This window comes from Zootoca vivipara, chromosome 3 (assembly GCF_965207765.1).
Source record: "Zootoca vivipara chromosome 3, rZooViv2.hap1.1, whole genome shotgun sequence".
NCBI classification, from domain to species: domain Eukaryota; kingdom Metazoa; phylum Chordata; class Lepidosauria; order Squamata; family Lacertidae; genus Zootoca; species Zootoca vivipara.
This window is the reverse complement of record NC_142586.1, coordinates 59774730-59797564: the sequence shown is the minus strand read 5'-3', so window position 1 is coordinate 59797564 and position 22835 is coordinate 59774730. Positions and strand designations below refer to the sequence as shown.

Genomic DNA, 22835 nt, shown 5'->3' with positions numbered 1-22835 from the left:
CCACCTTAAGAGCACAATAAGGTGGGATGTGGTAGGTGTGTACAAGGAAGCTAGTAATGGAGATAGTTTAAGTGACAATCCTATAGTTCTTTGCTTGGAAATAAGTACAATGGAATTTAATTCTGAGTAGACAAGAGCTTCAGATGCCTGCTGTATGGCAGAAGGAAGCACACTCTGCAGGACAGAGACAAGAGCAGAAAATGCAGTTACTGGATCACCACCCTATGATATTCTACAGGGTGAAATGCCATGAGTAGAATTTCTCCAGATGATCTAATTGATCTTATGGGTCTACAGAGGGACAACCAGTCTTTTAGGTAACCTTGTCCTGAGTTATGAGCTTTAGGAACATGACAAACAGATGAATGTCTGAAGGATCAGTTTCTCGTCATTTTTTTGGTAGCAGCGTTGAATAACAAGTTACCAAAAAGCAACTCATGAACTTTGATTTGGAAGTTAAACATCAAAAATCTGTACTTTAAAAAACCAAACACGTATCTGGCCCAGAAACTATCTTCACTTTTCTAGTTGTTCATTGCCTTCATGTAGTAAAGCCTTCTGAGTTACTACCCATTTCAAAAAGAAAAACCTTGCAGAAGTATAATATACCAGAGGCTCTAGTTCAACGTTCTACTTTCTCATCTATTTGTAGTACTTTCAGGGCATGTATATACTGTATGTACTTTTAAAAACAACACTAAAGCCTTTAAAGTTGTGTGTCTGTAAAAAAACAAACAAACTTGGTATTACAATGAAGGTGTGGGATAGAATGCAAGGCAATTTCAATATAACGAAATGAGTTTTTTTTGGGGGGGGGGAGATTCCCATTGCTTTAATTAGCTGGATCTAAATTCAGGCACCTTTGCTGCAGAAAACTATTTCAATGGCGAGAAGGAAGATGCTAAAATATCTCCCTGGTAAGAGTAAGCTTGCTGGAGGGATGGTTTTGCTTAGTAATAAATCCAGGAATGCAAAGCAAAACAGGGCCTCTTCAAGCTCACAAGAAGCTTGATATCTAAATTCCAGTGCAAAGCAGGCTGCGGCTAATCAGCTTTCCTCCCCTGATAGGTGTGCTGCTGCAGACCATGGAATTGCTCTGAAGAGGTTCACAAATTCATGCATGGCTCATGGGAATGGTAATAAGACACCAAAGCTTCCACCTCTAGGTCACCAGCTTGAATGCATCTCAGGGAAACATGAAGCAATTTCTATAATCATCATCATAAAGAAACAGTGCAGTTTCTTGAACTTTCTTAACTCATCGTTGCATTAAAGCATTGCAAATGTAATCTTTTAACCAGGTGACTGTTCGGGGAGCCATTAAAATGAGCTGTGAGGTTGTCGGTTTTGTTTGCTTTATTCCCTTGAGCATGTCAGTCTGTTGCAGAATCAACCACAGTATATTATTTCTAATAGACTCGGCGCAGATGGAGCAGCACCCGCGTCTCAAAATGTGTGTATGGGCAATTGCACCTGCACACTGGATTGCTTTCTGATATTACACTTGTGTAGCAATCAATGTGCCTCATTGTACCCAAGATCCAATGTGTACAGCACATGCAGTTCATATGACAATACATTGCCAGTTCCCAGTGTTCTGTCCTCTTGTTACACTTTATCACTGTTGACAGTAGAAAATAAGAAATTGGGACTTGGCTTCAGAAAAAGGGGACATGAATGGGCCTGCCAGGCAAGAAGCTGCTATCTTAGGCTCTAACTCCCCTCCAAGCCTGGCCTGAGATATTTGAGAATGGCAAAAATGAGGAGGAAGATTCAACCCTAGAGGAGAAAGATCTGGGACAAGTGGGAAAAGGGATGGAGTGGCCATTCATATACATTGTTGTTGCTGCTATTTAGTCGTTTAGTCGTGTCCAACTCTTCATGACCCCATGGACCAGAGTACTCCAGGCACTCCTGTCTTCCACTGCCTCCTGCAGTTTGGTCAAACTCATGTTGGTAGCTTCGAGAACACTGTCCAACCATCTCGTCCTCTGTCGTTCCCCTTCTCCTTGTGCCCTCCACCTTTCCCAACATCAGGGTCTTTTCCAGGGAGTCTTCTCTTCTCATGAGGTGGCCAAAATATTGGAGCATCAGCTTCAGGATCTGTCCTTCCAGTGAGCACTCAGGCCTGATTTCCTTAGGAATGGATAGGTTTGATCTTCTTGCAGTCCATGGGACTCTCAAGAGTCTCCTCCAGCACCATAATTCCAAAGCATCAATTCTTTGGCGATCAGCCTTCTTTCATATACATACATATATAAATTAATACCTGCAAATGCTAGTCAAATTGTGTCTTCTTTTGTCTGCCTATCCTTTTTCAGTTTTGTGTGAGTGAGAGAGAGATCCATAAGTCACCATACTAAACACAGATGGCAGAGGCAAAGGATGCAACATAGCGTAAAAGGATGGGCCCATTTCTCCGTCCCAGCTCCTTTCAGGACCTATGGAATGTCATGAACAATGACAAATCTCCAGCTATGAAGAAATGCTAAAAGGTTAGAAAATGTGGCAATGCTCTTGCATACCTACATGAACATTGTGAACTATACTTCAACCACACACTTAAGCCTTTAGAATTATAAATAACTATAGGAGATACATTAACGGAGCACCATACATTATGACACATGGGCAAATTTAATTTTGCCCTATCTATAACTTCCTCTCCTTCCCATCAATCATGATCGTGTTTCCAGGTTTTAAAAAAATTATACCATGAACGTTAAGTGTTGTGTTAAGATTATTATATATTACTTTCCTTGCACATAAATACAGAGGCCACGATCTTGCCAGTGGCTATTGATTCTTTTTCCCATTCCTTTCAACCTCCGATGCACCCTTGCAACCTGTAAACAAATCAGAGGCTGAGTAAGTGTGCAAGTTCTTATCCCAGAAGACCCACTGCAAATACAATTATGTTGGCTGTATTTTAGACCAATCTACTGTAACTTAAAAGAAGGAAGTTGTGAATACCTGTAAGTATAGGAAACATGGGGGAGAAAAAAAAGTGAGGAGGAGGTAAGGTTTGAAGAGGAGAACAGTTTTGGAATAAGTGAAAATGAAGTATGGAGTAGCGTGGCAGGGGGCTAATCTCTAGTCCCTGGATTCTTAGATTGGTTTGGAACAAGCTAAGCTACTTTTCACCCAAATTAGGAAATTTGGTTCAGAATACAGTAAACTAATCTGAGTTAAATCAGGCCTGCATCTCAATTGCTTATTTAGCAACAGTCACAGAGAAACAATTTGCTGGGATGCAAGAATTGACCCATCCCCTCTTCTGCTTTGATCAAAACCTCTCTCACACAATACTGCTTTTAAATAAAAATAAAACATTGAGAGAACTGCAGTATAAGCTAAAGGGGCCGTGATTACAGATTTTCCATGACTGTGGTTGTGGTAACTTCAGTATTAATGAATTAATGAATCACCATATAGATGTGATAGTTTGTATCTGGCAGTCCTGACATTGCTGTTTTCTAACTTTATCAAGGCTAAACACCATTTCAATTTTAAAATGAGAAACATTCTGGTTCAGTTCTTGTTTGATTGATTGCTATTAATTAGATTTCTTACTTTCCCTTTACCATAAGGTCCCAGGGCCAGTTACAACAACATATAAAACATATTAAGACCAGTTAAAACAATGTATGTGCATTGATAATAGGATTCTTCTGTTGTACTTGAAAATACAACTTCTCAAGTCCATCATTCCCAAGTAAAGTACTCGTATAAAGGAGATGCAACTTAAGGACAATTTAGGCTCTGCATAACTCGTTTTAAAACATTTTAAAACCACAAGAGGAAAAGGAACTGAATCTAGTCAATGATTGATTTGAAGGGGGAGGGTCTCTACTACAAAACTGACATTGATGTATCATTTAATCTAACAGCACAACAACAAATCTTAAGGCAATCAATTTAAATGGTATTAATAGCACTATACAAATTATTCAGCTTCTGCCTTAATTTAGGAGGTTGGCTTCATATTTCTCCTGCAAATTTATCAAATAATTACTACTGCCTCCAGTGAGGGGTTTAACGGTTTCTCCACCGTCCCTTTCATGCACCAACATGTACATGTTGAAGGAGGTGAATTATTATCTCCCCAGTATTTATCTGCACTTGCCAACCTAAGATGCAACTCTGTGCCTTTTTTGTGTAAACTATTTCTGTTTTGGCATCTCTGAGCAAATGGCAACCAGCATCACTCAGATTCCTTGCATCTTAATCTAACTGGAGCTCTGATCTGTTCGTATCATCTCCTTTGATCTCCTAAGTCAAGAATGAGCAAAGGTCAAAACCTCCCCATTCTACGGCCAGCCTTTGTTCATCTACAACATGCATTTTTATGCAAGTTGGACACATCTCAGTCTTTATGGAAATCATTCGTATAAAGATGGGATATTTTCCCCCTCTTGACTTTACTGACAATTGGATCCAAGTCCTGACCACTTTCCAGTGGATTCAATTGAGTGTGAAAGGGGGGGAAAGGAAATGGTGCTTCAATAAATTCCTCAGAAAGCAGTCACTTTTGGAGCAAGCTCACAGAGTTTGAAGTGTCGTGAAAATAGGAGCATTTTCCAAACCATTGTAGTGCTGACTCCACTGGGGGAAGCCCAGCCAGATGGATAGGTATAAATAATATCATCATCATCATCATCTCCCGTTACAGCTTTTAACATTTTTCTTAGTCCGTTCCCCCCCCCCTAGAGGAACTTTTTGGAAACAAGTTGAGCTAAAGGAAGTTCACCAGTCACTACTGATACTGGCATGCTACATGACCACAGTGAGCATGTGCACTAAAGCAAATGACCCAGTAAGATGTTGCAGTAGCCTGCTGCTTACACACCCTACATTTGAAGAAGTGTGCATGCACACGAAATCTGAAGAAGTGTGCATGCACACGAAAGCTCATACCAAAATAAAAACTTAGTTGGTCTTTAAGGTGCTACTGAAGGAATTTTTTTATTACACCCTACATTTAAAAGATATTTGAAGCACATTACTCCCTGCCCCACAGGACCTTGGGAACGGTAGTTATTTTAGGGTTTCTGAAAATTGTAGCTCTTTGAAAGGTAAACTACAATTCCCAGGATTATTTGGGGGGGGGATAATGCACTTCGAGCGGGGACCCAGGTGGCGCTGTGGGTTAAACCACTGAGCCTAGGGCTTGCTGATCAGAAGGTCGGCGGTTCGAATCCCTGTGACAGGGTGAGCTCCTGTTGCTTGGTCCCAGCTCCTGCCAACCTAGCAGTTCGAAAGCATGTCAAAATGCAAGTAGATAAATAGGAACCGCTACAGTGGAAAGGTAAACGGTGTTTCCGTGCGCTGCTCTGGTTTGCCAGAAGAGGCTTTGTCATGCTGGCCACATGACCTGGAAGCTATACGCCGGCTCCCTCGGCCAATAATGCGAGATGAGCGCGCAACCCAAGAGTCGATCACTACTGGACCTAATGGTCAGGGGTCCCTTTACCTTTTTTAATGCACTTCGAATGTGCTTTACCTGTGTGGTACATCCGCAGCACTGCAGTCAATGCACACTGTACCCCAATGGCTATTCTGCCTACTAGAGGTAGTGTTTAAAAATCTTTTCTTACCATTGTGCTAATGAGCTTACTATCCACTCACCATGAATTTTTAGTGAGGTTTCTTCATTAAAATCAGCAACATTACAAAACATCAGTGCAGAGCTATTTGTTTGCAGCGCTGCTGTCATCAACCACCGAGAAGGCTTTTTGTTTGTTTGTTGCATTTTGTTTTCTTTTGCAGTATAGGGAGGAAATTAGCCACATCCCTGAACTGCGCTAAACCTTGTCAATAAACAACATTACAAGACACAAAATCATTACATCTGCTAGCCTCATTGCACATGCAATGAGAAAGGCCTGTGCTATAATCTAGCTTAGATACCAAGAAGTGGGGAGGGAGGCATACGTTTCTGAAGAGGGAAAGGAGGGAGACAAGACATTTGTGATGCTTATCAAGAAGCACAGCCTCACTCTTATATAAGAGAAATCTGATGCAATTTCCTAAAATCCTTATTATATATCAAGGACAAAGAGAAGTTAACTGGTGCCCAAGCTGGATCAAAATTGTGCTGGCGCCTTCTTGCCTGCTCGAGTGTCTTAAACCGACCATGCATCATAAGTAAATTGTCCACTTTAATCAAATTCCACCTGAATCTATGGTAGGGAGACTTGCAGGAGATGTGCAATATGTTGAAAAATGGAAATATCTGAAGTTCTAATCAGATCACTTTAAATGGAAAAGTAGTGATCACTAAAAGCAAATGAAATTAGGCTGCAGTAAATAGGAGGTAGATTATTAGATAAAGTCAGGGTGATCACAGGGAAAAAATATATTAGTACACTGAAAATGCCATTTGTTCAGAAGAAAATTCCTTCCTTTATTTCTTACCTTGGTGGGTTTGGATTTTATTTTTTTTAAGAGACCTATATATCCCTTCAGTTTTTCTCTGAAATATAGGTGGAGAATTAAAATTATATATAGGGTGTCTTCTATGATTTAACTGACCTTATTAACCTTACATTTTTATACATCTGTAACAATGTGCTCACTGGAAGGACAGATCGTGAAGCTGAGGCTCCAATACTTTGGCCACCTCATGAGAAGAGAATAGTTGGTCTAAGGTTGGTGTGTTTTCTACATTTCAGCTTCTTTCATAAAAAATCTTCTCTTACAACATCTGAGGCACAATGTGAGCCTGGAAGATTGAAGGGTCAAAGCCTGAGGCAGAAGCAAAAATAAGTCTGAATATTCTACTAAATTCTATAGCAGACAAGATCTGGAACATAAATGGTACATCTATCACACATCCTATCCATATGGGCTCAATACCAATTCATTATCATTGTTGGTAGGCCAAATAAGTTGAAGATACTGTAGAGCCAAAGTTTTAGCCACGGGTACTTCATTATTAGGGTCTCAGCTATTGAACATTGTGGTATTCAACATACATGGAGATCCAGGGATGTGACTAATGAGCATCAAACAGTTGAAATTTTCACATGTATTTGATATCTTACAAAATTACTAATGTTCTCTTTTTAAAATTTAATTGTTAGCAAGTGTCTGATTGGCCTCAAATTAGCTGACCTGTAGAAGTTCACATTATCACATGAGGGGCCAGGAGACATGACATGGCCTCTGCGACAGAACTAAATGCACATTCCTGCAACCCCAGTCAATCCATGTTCACTCTTAGCATGACTGCACCTTAGGAGAGCTAAGGTGTTCCCAGTGAAGTCAGTTACTTCTTCCACAGGTATCTTGCTGCTTAAATCTAAGGTTTAAACAACAGTAACAGCAACAACATATATGTGTGCCTGGAAAATGGAGGAGAGTTATCAAGATTTGTCTGGCAGGGGAAAAAACCTAGAATAAAACATAAAATTTTGGTAGATAAGAAAGAAAGAGGTGGATTCGCCCTGCCAGACTTGAGACTTTATTATGAAGCGTCTTGTATCTGTTGGATAAAAGAATGGATAACTCTAGAGAATACGGACTTGTTAGATTTGGAAGGTTTTAACAATAGATTTGGATGGCATGCATATTTATGTTATGACAAAAAGAAATCACATACCGGGTTTACGAATCATGTGATAAGAAGATCTCTATACGAGGTGTGGGAAAGAAATAAAAGGCTGTTAGAGACTAAAACACCCTGGTGGGTCTCACCAGCAGAGGCATTAACAGTTAAGAAAGTAAATATGGAGAAGAGGCGGGCCACGTATGAGGAAATCTTGACGAAAACTGAAAAAGGATGGAGTTTAAAACCTTTTGAGGACATTAAAGGAGTGTTAACAGGATGGATAGAATACCATCAAATAAATGATGTGCTTAAAGAAGATAGAAAAATAGGTTTTGAGGATAAAAGATCCAAATTTCAAATAGAAGTGCTAGAAGGCAAAACAAAGCTTTTGGCAAAGATGTATGATTTGTTGTTGGAGTGCTATACAAAAGATGAGTTGACAAAAGAAGTGATGATTAAATGGGCAAAAGATTTGGGGCATAATATTGAATATGATGCGTGGTTGAAATTATGGAATCAAACTTTAAGATTTACAGCATGTACTGCCTTGAAAGAAAATGTATATAAGATGATGTACAGATGGTATTTAACTCCAGTTAAATTAGCTAAAATGTATAGAATGAGTGACAAAAGTTGCTGGAAATGTAAAGAGAAAGATGGTGAATTTTATCATATGTGGTGGACATGCGAAAAAGTTAAAAGATTTTGGGAAAGTTTATATAACGAATTGAAAAAGATGTTTAGATATACTTTTCCAAAAAAACCAGAAGCATTTTTGTTAGGAATAATGGGAGGAGAGATTAGAAAAGAAGATCAAACACTGTTTATGTATGCAACAACCGCGGCTAGGACTTTGTTAGCCCAAAAATGGAAATTACAGGAATTACCTACAATTGTGGAGTGGCAGACAAAAATGATGGACTATGCTGAACTTGCTAGATTGACATGCAAGATTCGTGACCAGGGGGAGACAAGGTTTCAAAAGGACTGGAGTAAATATGTGGACTATATGGAGAAAAACTGTAGATCGTTAAAAATTCTCGCAGGATTAAAATAAACCTTACGAATTGACCAATATGTCAAAAAAGGAACTGCAAAAAAGGGAATTAACAAGAAACCCGCATGAAGGGAGGGGGGGAAGTCATAGCTCGGCGGAGCAAGGTAAAAGATGTGAATATAAGATTTTGTATAAAAGATTGGTTTTGTTAATTTGTTGAATTTGGAAAATTGGAATAAAATGTATTTTTTTAAAAAAAATGGAAAATGGAGGAGAGGGAATCTGTGGCACTCCAAATGTTATTGAACTGCTACTGCTACGTTAGTCCCTGACTGCTGGCTATATTGGCTGGGGCTGACGGGAGATAGAATTCAGCAGTATCAGGAAGGCTATAGGCTTTCCATTCTAGCTGTAGAAGAATTCCATCATGATACTGAAGGAACTGCAATGTAAATGGATCCTGACTAAATCCAAACGCACAGATTTTCTGCAGAAATCAACTGTTTGGGGTTGGGAAACTGGAATTAAAAATTGAATTCCTCACCCAGGACAGCTGTTTACTGTCCTGTCAGACAGTATTAGTATTAAGTAGGAAGGAACACTAGGTCCCAGTTGGCAGTTTAGACCAGGAGAGAAAAGTATACTACCCAAATTCAGAGATAGGATATGCTTAACTGGTACTTTTAACCCCCTACATTAGAATTATATGGATAGGCCCTTTGGATTACAGTTGCCAAGTAACTTTTTAGAATGGCACCAAAAAGTTCTAAAATATTTGAACGCTTGGTGTTTTAAACCCCCTAAGGTTGAAACATTGATTTTTACCAGATGTTACTTAAAATATTGTTGAAAAGCATTTGCAGTGAGCCAAGCATGGATCAATTGAAGAGAACATCACCGACCTGTGAGTTTGCTAGCAGCTCAGATTTGATACGAAAGAGATCAATAGAACTGCTTAAATCAATATAGTCTTTCTGAATGGGGCTGTTGACTCAGCAATATTTAAATAAAGTTTCCACTTATTGGGTAAAAGCCCTAATTGATTAACACACCACATATTTTTTTAGATAAACACAGTCAATTCCCAACTGAAACACATGCTCCAAAAATCAAGTGCCGACATAGGATATACATGACATTTGTTGCAACAGGTAGAAATAAAGCTAAAATGTGCAATGTGGGGCAATCCTAATCTAAAAACAGATTATGAGTATTATGAATGTTTCCATGTCCTCTAATGAAACACTATATGAGTACCCAGAAAACAATACCTTTCTTAAAAGAAAAAGGGAAAGAAACCCTTTCTGGTAAAATGCACTACAGTTGCAAGAACACCAAGAACTACCCTCCTGTAGTACACTTGTCACTTGACCTAGTAAGAGCCTTCTGGATCAGACCAGTGACCAATCTAGCCCAGCATCCTGTTCTCATTGTGACAGCATCCTGTTCTCATTGTCATCTGACTTATGGAAAGCCCATAAGCAGGGCCCAAGTGCTCTCCCCACCTAGGCTTCCGGTAACTGGTATTCAGAAGCATGCTTAGAAGGGTTGGTGGAAGGTACAGGGAGTTTTCCCAAATTGCAGTGACCCCCACTGTTGCTCCTACTTCCCAGTCAATGCACTAAGTAAGTGGAAGAGGGGAGTGTTTGTGAGGCTGGTATGAATGACTTTGGTGGGGTATGGGTGGGTGGGTGAAGCAGAATTGCCTTACCCAATCTGATTGGCTTCAGATTCCCACTTGCCCACCCCAGTTTCGATGAGGGCAAGCAGGGGAAATGTCAATCCAATCCAAGGAGGGCCTGGGCAGACTTTTTCATTGCACGGTGGGGCATAACATTTGCGCCTTCCATCAAAGTGGCTTTTCATTTGCCCCACCGTTTCCCCCAGGGAAACCCGTTCTTTACCTCTGAATCAGAGCAAATGCCAGTCCACAGAAAACCTCACTGATGTTTGCTCCGATTCAGCAGTAAAGAGCAAGGTGACATAACAAGTGGCAGTGTGGATGAGCTGTTAGTCAATGGAGCAGCGATGATCAATGAGCTTTGTCAAGAGATATCCCTGGTTCAGAAAAAAAAGCAGCCCATGAGCTCACAGATGTCATTTCAAAATAGGAACTGGTGCTGAGGTTTGATCCAAGGAGAAAGAATCCCAAACTAAAGGTGAGATGTATCTTTATTCTAGTTCTGTGCTTTAGTTACCTCACTGGATTTTTTAATGACATGGTACAAGCGGAAATTGGAGGGGAGACAGAGGAGTTTCAGCAAAATTTCAGCAAAATGTCTCAAGCTGGTTGTGCAATCCCTAATGGCTATTTGAAAAAAGATCTGCATTACTGAGAGGGGAGGGAAGAAGGGTCTATCGAGTTCTTTAACAGTGCCGGATACATTTCCCACCCACATTTACACCCCCCTATTTATTGTTTATTTAAGCCCACAGGAACGCAATACAGGGCAGATATATATTACTGTACTCTGAAGTGCATTTGAAATTCTTGAAGTTTAAGAGAAAGGCAGGGTTTTGTTTTATTTTTCTGCAAGATTTTAGCGGCTGGACTGGGAAAAGGCAGCAGCAATATGGATGTGGGAGTGTTTAGAAAGCAGGTTTTAGACATCTCTATTGGATACTGATCAGAGCTCTTTGTGGGATTTTGGTCAGGCTGCTTCTCTCTGCCACCCCCCACCCCCCAGTGGCCCACTTCGGAAATCTCTCAATAGATGTATGTATGCATGTCTCCTTATAAATAGTTTCCATTTAACTTTGTGTCAGTGAAGCTTTTAGTGGCTTACCAGTCTGTTCCTGAATTGACTTATGTAACATGAAGCAAAAGATGACATGGGGAAATGTGATTTGAAATGCTTATATAACAATTAGTGTGGGGAAAAGCCAATCATAAGGAAAATGCCTAGCCATTAAAAAGTTTGGCAAGGTTACTAAAGCATATAGCAAGGTCTAAACTCGTTTTGCATTGAGAATCAGGTGTTATATTGTTAAAGAAAATAACATTTTCTTGCTTTTGTATTGACTTTGTGTTGCAACATGTTGCAATTTTCTCTAGCTTCTCAATAAACCTCCTCTGAAGAGTAGAAGAGTCACTGTCTAATTAATCATTTCTGCCCCCTGCACTTCCTATAAAGATTTGCAGAAAGCCATGTCCAGAAATCCATGTGTCTGCATTCTCACATGTAAATTGTACTCCTCAGAGTGCCAAATATTTTATGCTTATCCTCTTCTGGAACAACTCCAGTGTTGTGTGACTTCCCCAACCAGTAATAGCTAACTAATTATTACACCTTGAACTTTTCAAATGCAAAACTTTTTTCTTTCTTTTTTTGCAATTAACCTTTAGTGGAAATAAATGGATGTGCACTCACATAATGGTTACATTTGATGGATCTGGCTCCTGTGGAATGTTTTGCAGAATAGCTGCTAATTCTCTGAAGCACTCACTTTGATTTTTTTTTTATCATTATTGCTTTGCCCTTTGTTCTCTTTGTTGTTTAGTCGTTTAGTCATGTCTGATTCTTTGTGACCCCATGGACCAGAGCACTCCAGGCACTCCTGCCTCCCGCAGTTTGGTCAGACTCATGTTGGTAGCTTCGAGAACACTGTCCAACCATCTTGTCCTCTGTCGTCTCCTTCTCCTTGTGCCCTCAATCTTTCCCAACATCAGGGTCTTTTCCAGGGCGTCTTCTCTTCTCATGAGGTGGCCAAAGTATTTGAACCTCAGCTTCAGGATCTGTCCTTCCAGTGAGCACTCAGGGCTGATTTCCTTCAGAATGGATAGGTTTGATCTTCTTGCAGTCCATGGGACTCTCAAGAGTCTCCTCCAGCACCATAATTCAAAAGCATCAATTCTTCGGCGATCAGCCTTCTTTATGGTCCAGCTCTCACTTCCATACATCACTACTGGGAAAACCATAGCCTTGACTATGTTCTCTAGGCAATGGAAATAGTCTTTTCTTGGTTTTCTTCAGAAGTTGGGGGACTGGTGGAAAGAGAAACAGACGAACATAAGAAGGGCCTGATCCAGCAGGCTCTCACAGCAACCATGCAGGTGCCCAGGGGAAACCCATAACCAGAACCTTAGTGTGACTACAGTCTCCTATGCATTGCCTAAGACAATTTGCCAGAACATGAAGAATGCCCATTCTGTTTGCCAGAACATGAAGAACATTTTTTTTATCACACTGCTTGATATTTCTGTGTTAATATTTTGCTTAACATTGCAATGGATATTTATTGTACTTTGCTATTACGCATTTTTTGGTTGTTATTTTATTAGTTTAATGTTATCACAAGCAGTATCTCTATATATAAAAATGTAAACTGGGTATGTTCCGTCATGTCCAATGTTCAACAAAACCGCTTGACCGACTGAGGTGAAATTTTGACACAACATCACATGCGAATGTCCGAAGGCTATAGGAAAGTTTGCTAAGAGAGAAGTCTCACCTGTGCCATGTAAAACCCCTAAAACCCTGTGTCTCAAAACACACCACTCAGTCGAAAATGCATGCTGGGAAAAGAATCAGGGTGCAAACCAGTGCCCTCTAGTGGCGGCTACACAGGTACTGCACCTATAAAACCTTCTCTCTCAACAGCACCTTGGCTCCCATTTACATACTAGGCCGAAGCCTTTACAGACTAGGCCGAATGGAGGTACTGACTCGCCTGGGTGGGGGTTGGGGGAGGAGGGAACAGGATAGATCAGGACATGGAGGGGCCAGCCACAGGCATGTTGGGGGTGGGGGGAAAGGGGGCGTGATACATCATGGGTCGGGACAGGGTGGGGGGAATCACAGGGATAAGCCAGGGGTGGGGGGAGGAGGGGGCGGGATATGTCATGGATCGGCACAGGGTGGGGGGAATCCCATGGATGAGCCACAGCAACATGTGGCAGGGCCAGCTAGTATACAGTAACTTATACAAACCAACCAACAAGCTAAAGTCCTGTTATTCACCTATCCTCCCCAAAGCTCTTGGCTTAGGAGGGACAGTGGCAAGACTTCACAATGATGCAACACACACACACACACACACACACACACACAGAGAGACATACTTTTAAGTCATGAGGGACTCTGAACCCTCAACCCTCTTCAGTTAGCTTGAAATGCTGCAATTTATCAGTACATCCCACCTTAGGTAGGATTCCAAAGGAATCAATACTGTTCAAGTAGCCTAACGGTACTATTTGAGGGGAACTGCCTACTACCTCAAATACTGAAAGCCAACAAGGTACCTGCCAAATGTTGCTGGACTCCATTTTTCATCATCCCTAACCACTGGCGAAGCTGGTGAAGCTTATGGGAGTTGTAGTCCAACAACATCTGGAGGGCACCAGGTTGACATTCATGCATGTCAATCTCTTCAGTGTCCTAGCTATACGTAGCATAGATTTGTAAAAAGAATCCCTTCCTCCACAAATACATACACAACACTGCATATGAGGTCTATTTCTATAACCCATTTGGATATATTATACACTGTGAGTTAACCAAGAATTTAATTGCAAGCCCAAAGTTCATGGGCATTTTGTCAACTTTACATTCTGTCAAATATACTGCACATACAGAGGGGAGGGGGTGGAGAAGGAAGCAAGCTGTGTATTTCTGTGGCGGGGGGGTGAGTGAATATAAATAAGAAGAACTTTTAAAATGTCAATCAAGATTGGCCTGAATTCCAGAGATACAGAGCACCTGCATATTCCACCAGCTTTGGCGGGTGTTTACATTTTTTGCAAGTCAGGCCACTTGGGCATAATATTAGCGGGTTTTTTTCTCTCGCTTGGCAGCCGTGGCAGCTTCATCCTCTTTTATTATTCAAACCTCGGGAATTGTTTGCTTCCTTTGGTAATGAGACACTGTCCCCAATTCATAAGTGCATGATATATTCTTATTTCAGGAATGTGACAGAACATGAGAGATGCTGTCACTCTGTGCAATCTTCCCCAACCTTCCCGACCTACTGCAAAGAGGCAAAACAAAGGAATGAAATGGATTGTTTTGTGATTTGTTAGCAAGGGTGAAAAGAGCTTGTGCCGCAATCTGCAGATGTTTTTTTATTTTAACTCCACAGATACTCAGTGTCAAGTGAGTATATTTGCAATATACTAAGGCTGCAGCTATAAAGCAATTATTCCAGATTCCTCCAGAATATGTGATCTGAGGTTTTCCCAGAGCAATTACTCCAGAATCAGATGGCTTCAGAATATGTGATTTGAGGTTTGTTTGTTTGTTTGTTTGTTTGTTTGTTTGTTTTGTCAAAATGTGGCATTGGCTCACAACTCAGTGCCCCCTTTAAGTGGAATGCATAAATGCTCTCCATGTTGAAATTCATGGATCTTGTGTAGGCCTAATGCTATGAAAGTCAAACCAAAAACTGAGACCAGAGAAACTGGGATGACTAATTCAATACCAGCTTAAATATTCAAGTCATGAATGACGTAAAGTTTGAATAGGGATGGGGAAATCTGTCTATTTCAGTTTCTCATTTTTCCAGTCTTTAAGTTCAGTTCTCCATGTTCCCAATTAGTTTGTGATTATTATTTTTTTAAGTCCTCATGAAAATCCATCAAAATTGTAGTGCAAATTTCTCCCCATATGCACATTTTGGTATATTTTTTGCCATATATATAGACAGAGAAAGAGAGCACATCTTTGTATGTCATTTTTTATCAAGATAGGCATTTACAGTATAAGTACACTTGTACCTCGACATCCGAATGACTCAACTTCCAAAGGTTTCGACTTCCGAAGTCAGCAAACCTGGAAGTCTTGTTGCCGCACACGCGTTCTGTGCCTGTGCAGAAGCGGCGTGTGCGGCCCCGCGCATGCGCAGAAGAGTGAAGACTTCGACTTACGAAGAGCACCGCGGAACGGATCGTCTTCATAAGTCGAGGTACCACTGTACACATCACCCTAATATATGCAATTTTGTACACATTGCAAGGCTGGAAAACTATATTGCAAAATTCAGAAAAGTGTGGATTTTAAAGGATGACTGCATTTTGGTTTATGTATTATTTATGAAAGTGTGAATTATATAATTTTGCCTTTAAATGCAAACTGAATCAAATCTCCCCCCACCATCCCTAGTTTGAAAATACACAGTGCATGTATCTTTATTACCTACCACGTAGTGAGATATCCAAAATGTTATCTTTTTTTAGGTAAAGTAACCATGCCAGGCCTACATAAAAGTAAACCGACTCTGGGGTTGCGCGCTCATCTCGCATTATTGGCCAAGGGAGCCAGCATATAGCTTCCAGGTCATGTGGCCAGCATGACAAAGCCGCTTCTGGCAAACCAGAGCAGCACATGGAAACGCCGTTTACCTTCCCGCTATAGTGGTTCCTATTTATCTACTTGCATTTTGATGTGCTTTCAAACTGCTAGGTTGGCAGGAGCTGGGACCAAGCAACGGGGGCTCACCCCGTCACAGGGATTTGAACCGCCGACCTTCTGATCAGCAAGCCCTAGGCTCAGTGGTTTAACCCACAGTGCCACCTGGGTCCCTGCCAGGCCTACATACAAATACACAAATGTGCTTTAAAGCACATTTCCCCCTACCTCCAAAGAATCCTGGGAACTGTAGTTTATTCCTCACAGAATGACAATCCCCAGCAGCCTTAACAAATTACAGGTCCCAGGAGGGTGTTTTTTTTTTAATGTTTGGTGAGTATGCAGCCCAGATTGATATCAAGACATTACGAAACAGTTGCTTAACCCTTTCCTTCCCAGCCATTTGCCTGCTCAAAATCACTCCCATTGCCCGTGTGTGTGTGTGTGTGTGTGTGTGTGTACCCAACATGGGGAGAAAAGCTATACATTTCTTCTTAACTGAAGAATGTTGTGCTTGAATATGGGAAATCCTAGTTCGAATCCCCAAACCTCTAGCGTTCCTCCAGGCTGGAGAGCGATATTCTGCTCTCCTGTGAAGCTCACTGGTAGCCTTGATCAAATCACTAGCTTTTCTTCCTGCCTGCTGTAAGCATGAAGGGCAGGTTACATATAAGACAAATGAATTATTCACACAGGATTCAGCAAAGAGTTGTGAAGCCTCTTCTGCTGAGAAGTATCCTTGTAGAACCACTGTTGTAGAGCAGGAAGGGAGAATCGTTGAGCCTCCAGGTGTCCATAGAATCATAGAGCTGGAAGAGACCACAAGGGCCATCCAGTCCAACCCCCTGCCAAGCAGGACTCCAACTCCCATCAGCCCCACCTACCATGGCCAATGGTCAGGGATGGAGGGAGTTGCAGTCTAATGACAGCTGGAGGGGCCCAGGTACCCCACCCCTGCTCTAAGTGCCATTTACATGCATGGATCTGTAGAAAAAGTAATCATTGTGAGGAAAGAGTGCTAAACAAAGCTACGAAAGAGTTAAATGATTTATCCTGAACATTATGGCAAATACAGTTTGAGGGACAGACTAGACTGATAGGATTGTGTCTGTACACAAACAGATCCGTACCCACAATCTAAATTATGACAATTAGAAGAAACGGAAGTATAAATAAGAAACCGATAAGATGTATGGAATGATGGCATAAGATTTTATGGCAGATGCCTGAATGAAGCCTAATGAAAAAAAAATGCATGTCAGCTGTTGAGAATTTCTTGCAAAGAGAATATACTACGTCAGGACTCCGCATAATCCTAGTTTTGCCCCACTCACAAGAATATTGGGCTTGGGGAGGACAGTTCTGTGGCGAATTTCTGCAAGGGGAAAACAGGGTGTCCTGAAATGACTGGATTTCTGCAAGAAGAAAATAGAAATGAGTTTATTCTGTCCAAGGGGGCTAGCATTCCTATGATCATTAGATCACAAGCAGTGATCTAAAAATATGCCAGCTAGTCAATCTGCTATGTCTCCCAGTTCCCAGCTTTGTAAACATGTGCCCTATTACACTGTTTATGTGGCCTTCCAGGTTTTCAACTAGGACAGCTGCAAATGGGAATGGCACCTTCTTCGGCACCCTGGGATATTTATTTATCTCACTCATCTTTGGGATTCAGTGTCATGGTTTTGTTATTTACACACAGCACCTTCTGAGATGGTAAATAAGGTTTTGTTCCCCTCCTGTGTAAACAGTATACAGCCTGCAGATCTTCACAGATAAACAGCTGCATAGACGCTAATGGATATGTTTTTCAGAGTTGTAGGGTCATAAATCTGGGGCTCCTTGGCCCAGCCCTCTCTCCCACTCCACAAAATAAAGGTCAAAATGTGCCCTGTAGGCTTAAAGAACAGCTTGTAAACTTCATTGCAACATGGCAGATAGATCGCTAAATAGCACAAGCAAGAGCAAAGTAAATTATTTCTGGAAAATGTACTAATGGTCAGACTAGAAGCTCCTGTCCTTTGGAAGAGTGAAAAACACAGAGGAGGATTCCACGGGGGCAGAATTCAGTGTAGAGCATAAGGAATGATGTGGAGTGATGGAAAGTTTGTCGTCTTCTTTTTTCATCGGGAGTTATTTTAAATGAGATTATAAATAGAAGCTCTTACCTTACAATAGCTTTGACAAATCCTCACTTTTCCAGGAGTTCAGCTGCACTGTGTGCATTCTCACGCTCTTCCTTTAAATGATTGTACTTTAAATGATTTAAATTTAAATGATTTAAATGATTGTACTTTAAATGATTGTACTTGGGTAGTGCAAGTGGGCATCAAATTTCAAAGATAAGGGACAATTATGGAACAATAGTGCTCTGCTCGGAAGAGGACAAGGCAGCTAAAGTATTCTGAAACGCAGGATGTCCACTGAAACAACAAAGCAAAACAGAATGCCTGGCTAGGCAATTCTCCAGCATGATCTAAAACCTCTTTGGCTTGGCTCAGCTTTTTATGGGTGAAAGGACATTTTTTAAAGAGACAGCTTCTGTTTTGAAATTTACACATTGTGTGCAAAGCCTTATTTGTTCCTAAACAGACATTTCAGAAACATGACAAGGAGGCCTCAGTGTAAGGCTCTGGAAAAGAGGTGGGGAACCTGTGGCCCTCCGGTGTTGCTGAACTACAATTCCCATCAGCCCTAGCAAGCATGGCCAATGGCTGAGGAGGATGATGGGAATTGTAGTTCAGCAACTTCTAAAGGTCCACAGGTTTCCCACACCTGTTCTAGAATAATTTTTATCGAGTTTAGAGTGGTGGCATTGCCAGCTCTCTTTTTTCCCCATCAGGCAACTTATGGTGTTGAGGGGAGGGGAAAACTTACCAGCGTTCCTGCAGTCTCCCTTCTTCTGATAGACTCCATTTTTGTTTTCTCAGAATGCTTCCATATTTATCTGCATATAGACTAGGGATAGGGAACATATGTGCACATTTCAGTTACCTGGAATGATGCAACCTGGAGTCCCACAACATCTGGAGGGTCCCAGATACCCAAATCCTGGGGTAGATGGATAGAAATTAGATTAATATCTGAACCAATCCTTAGATCAGCATTGCCCAACTTTACCATATATCCTATGGATAACTCCCATTATCCCCAATCCTTTTCAGTGCTGACCAGAGCAGATGGGCAGATGACCAGAGCAGTGTTGGTGCTGACCTTTAAAGCCCTAAACGGCCTCGGTCCAGTATACCTGAAGGAGCGTCTCCACCCCCATCGTTCTGCCCGGACACTCAGGTCCAGTGCCGAGGGCCTTCTGGCGGTTCCCTCACTGCGAGAAGCAAAGCTACAGGGAACCAGGCAGAGGGCCTTCTCGGTAGTGGCACCCGCCCTGTGGACACCCTCCCATCAGAGGTTAGAGAGATAAACAGCTACCTGACATTTAGAAAATACCTAAAGGCAGCCTTGTTTAGTTTTAATCTGTGATATTTGATGTATTTTAATGTTTGTTGGAAGCCGCCCAGAGTGGCAGGGGAGGCCCAGCCAGATGGGTGGGGTATAAATAATAAATTATTACTTTAATTATTGTTGTTGTTGTTGTTATTATTGGGTTGGAGAAGGATGCCTTAAAGTAAGTGAGATGGTAACTATGTTATTTGGCTACATATTTCAGGCAGAACCGGTAAGGAAGATGTGCTAATTTTTAATAAGACATCAGTTTGATTCATGATATTGCAATAGGGTTCTTTGGTTATATTACTCCAAATGTGGCTTGGTTTCTCCTCCTCCTCCTCCTCCTCCTCCTCCTCCTCCTCCTCCTCCTCCTGACCCCTCTACTAGCCTTTTAAAATAGCAGGCTGTCCTGTGCAAGAGAAGTATCTATTGAGCCTACAAAACAATGCCCTCTGTTATCATTATGGCTGTTTGGAAAATCTCATGGAGAAGAATTGCCCTGTGTAACCAGAGCACTGTCCCTCCCACACTGTCAGCTCAGCATTTGTTCCTATTTAAGGGAAAGAGGGAGGGAGGGTTCTTTGCTGGCTAAATGCACTGAGAGAGGTGATACTACTTAGCACTGAGGTGTTAAAAGTCGCTTTGTGGATGGGAGATGAATTGGACTGAATCATGGTCACAGCACAGCAGGAGAGAGTAAGAAGAAAGTGCTTGAATTGCATCTCCCCCACTCCTCCAAGCAGGGTCTCTTTAAACCAAAGCAGCAAAAAGGGGGCAAAGGCCAACACTGTGTTCTGCATTGGTTTCTGTTAGTTTAACTAATTATTTATTTGAATTCCATTTTCTTTCAAACACACATTATGATCGGGCAAAAGGAAGCATTTTATGGAACTAACAAACCTTCCTCCCAGCCCTTAGTACGGTAGCACAAATTCCTGAAGCTGGTTTTCAGTGCTCCCAATACAATGCCTGTTCAGGAAGAACAATTAGGGGCTATCTGTGAAGGACATCAAGGGCAAGAAGAGAAGCAAAAGAGAGCACAGCCATTATGATTTTTTTTTTATGGTCTACACCTGTTCCATCCCATCTTCCACAACTAACTTGCTGTCGTGGTTATTTTATCTGCCTCTCACACTGCTAGGTTCCCTGACTGTCCCCAGTTTCGAACACCTAACATACATTCCACAGTAGGCCTAGGCAACAACAGCAAATTAGCTATCCAGATGACTACTTAGGCCCTGCAGTTTGATTTATCAAAGTCACCTCAGGCCAGTTTCATAATCACAACTATGTGAAAATAAGGTATTCATGCTTAATTCGGCTAATATGACAATAATACACCATAGCATGACAGACCCTCCCAAGTTTCCCATTTTTCAAGGGTCAGCTTTGGATTTACAGAAGCAATCCCAGTTTCTGATTTGATCGTGCAGTGCCCCACTTTTCCTTAACACGTCCCTATTTTCATCGGAGAATGTTGGAAGGTATGGAGTTATCCAACCACTGAGCCATCTGAAGGCAGCCCTGTATATGGAAGCTTTTTAATGTTCAATGTTTTATTATGCTGTTATGTGTCTGAAGGTGCCCCAAGTGCCTGGGGCAACCCAGTCAGATGGGAGGGGTATAAATATTATTATTATTATTAAATAGGATTATTAAATAGGATTCCTATTTTCATTGGAAAAATGTTCCAGGGATGATGAAGACATACATTCCAACCTGGTGATCTGAATGTATGCAATGAGGCTACTTAATGGCAAAATGTCACACATCAGAAACAGAACTAAGAGACTTAAGTTACAGGAGAGCAGATAAACATTAGGTAAAAACTATTGATGATAAGAGTGGTTGGACAATGGAACCAATTATTTATATAGGCTGTGGACTTTTTCTCACTGGGATTCTTCAGGGAGTCTGTTGATGCTCCAGCACAGGCATCACCAAACTGCGGCCCTCCAGATGTTTTGGCCTACAACTCCCATGATCCCTAGCTACCAGGACAAGTGGTCAGGGATGATGGGAATTGTAGTCCAAAACATCTGGAGGGCCGAAGTTTGGGGATGCCTGCTCCAGCACCTTCACTCAGGCAAGGGGTTGAACTAAGTGGCTTTCAGGGTCTTCCTCATCTCTTACGATTTTCTCAATCATGACCCAATCACCAATATAGGAGAAATAAAAAGAGTTGAGAAATATTCTTGTCACTTGGCTGTCAGTCTCAATATCTTTTAGCTCTCATTTGCATATTAACCTGGTTTAACGGTCTAGGATCGCGAATTGCAGCCTAGAGCCATTTTACATTTTGATTGGAATGAGATTCGAATATGCCCCATACTGATCAGTCAACTAATGTTAATTTAGGTGTGAAAGTTAAGCTCCCATCAGGCTTTGACATGTTTCAGCCGCAGTTTACTGATGGAAACAATTGGTGAGACTGATTCTCAAAACCCCAGGGTCACATTCTGATAAACTAGGAGCTAGGTGGATGTATCAGCTACCTCCTTATGAAGATGTCACATTAGAACAAAGAATGGGGGCATTTTGGTGGTGCCTGGGGGGAAGTGGGATACAAATCAGAGATGGATCCAAACTGTTTTTGGTGTCTGCCTCTATCAGCACACTCATGTCACACAGCAGGTGCTGCCACAGAGGAGACCGCTGGTTCCTTTTTCAGCCATAATACTGCTGATAGCAGCTTGAGACTTCTCAACAGACTGCTATCAGCAGGCTCAGGACAGATATGTCAAAGCTCTTGTTCATGGGCCAGAGACCCATCAGAACTCTTTTGACATCTTTTTGTGCAACCTCAGCAGTAGCAAGCAGTGGAGTACATGCAAAGGCACTGCCCCCATGGGATTCCTCAGCCTTCCTTGGGGTGGGCTGGCCCTAATGATTAGCTTTCTAACAATGCTCTGAACTGATATCTAGCCTTTGTAGAGAAATTATATATGCAGAATCTGTTTGCTTGCATGGTTCCGCATCCAAGCAGACATCTACATAAACAAGCCTGCCTCTGCTAGCACTAGGGCAAGGATCCTTGAAAGTTATTGTCTACGCCATGTTGGTGTGGGCAGGGTGAATGCAAGCCACTAAACGGGGAAATTCACTGTTTTTGGAGGGAGGTAAGCACCTAGTTATGGAGACACTTAATTCTAGCAGTGCTGGTGGGATTCTTCATTTATTTATTTTTTATTTATTTTTTTAATAATTATTTTTATTGATTTTTCAAAAAAGATACAAAATAAAGATAGAAAAATACACAAGAAAAAGAAAAACACAACATGAGAAAATGACAAAAAATAAGGAAAAACAAAAATTCCATACAATATTTACTAATGTAATTCTTGTATCGGTGACTTCCTCCACCCCCCCCCCCCATTCACGTTTCTAATAATAACTATTTCAGCGCTCACGTTTTCACCATTCTTAACTTCTTCTAATACCAAACTTCTTATAACTATTATCAACCCAGTTCTTATTTTAAATCTATGCATTTATA

At 41.4% G+C, this 22835-nt stretch overlaps 1 long non-coding RNA gene across 2 annotated transcripts in view; it reads right to left on the bottom strand.

Annotated features, from left to right (window-relative positions):
• LOC148686270 (uncharacterized) overlaps positions 1 to 18308 on the bottom strand; it is a 44659-nt gene extending 26351 nt beyond the window's left edge. Inside the window, exons 1-2 of one of the 2 annotated variants that reach the window (XR_015948982.1) lie at positions 18061 to 18308; positions 11921 to 12534 (exon numbers count right to left, since the gene is read on the bottom strand). This is a non-coding gene — a long non-coding RNA (uncharacterized LOC148686270). Of the gene's footprint in view, positions 1 to 10703; positions 12535 to 18060 lie in introns of those variants that run through there. The other variant, XR_015948983.1, reaches the window with a different exon arrangement.
• Positions 18309 to 22835: the final 4527 nt, after the last annotated feature.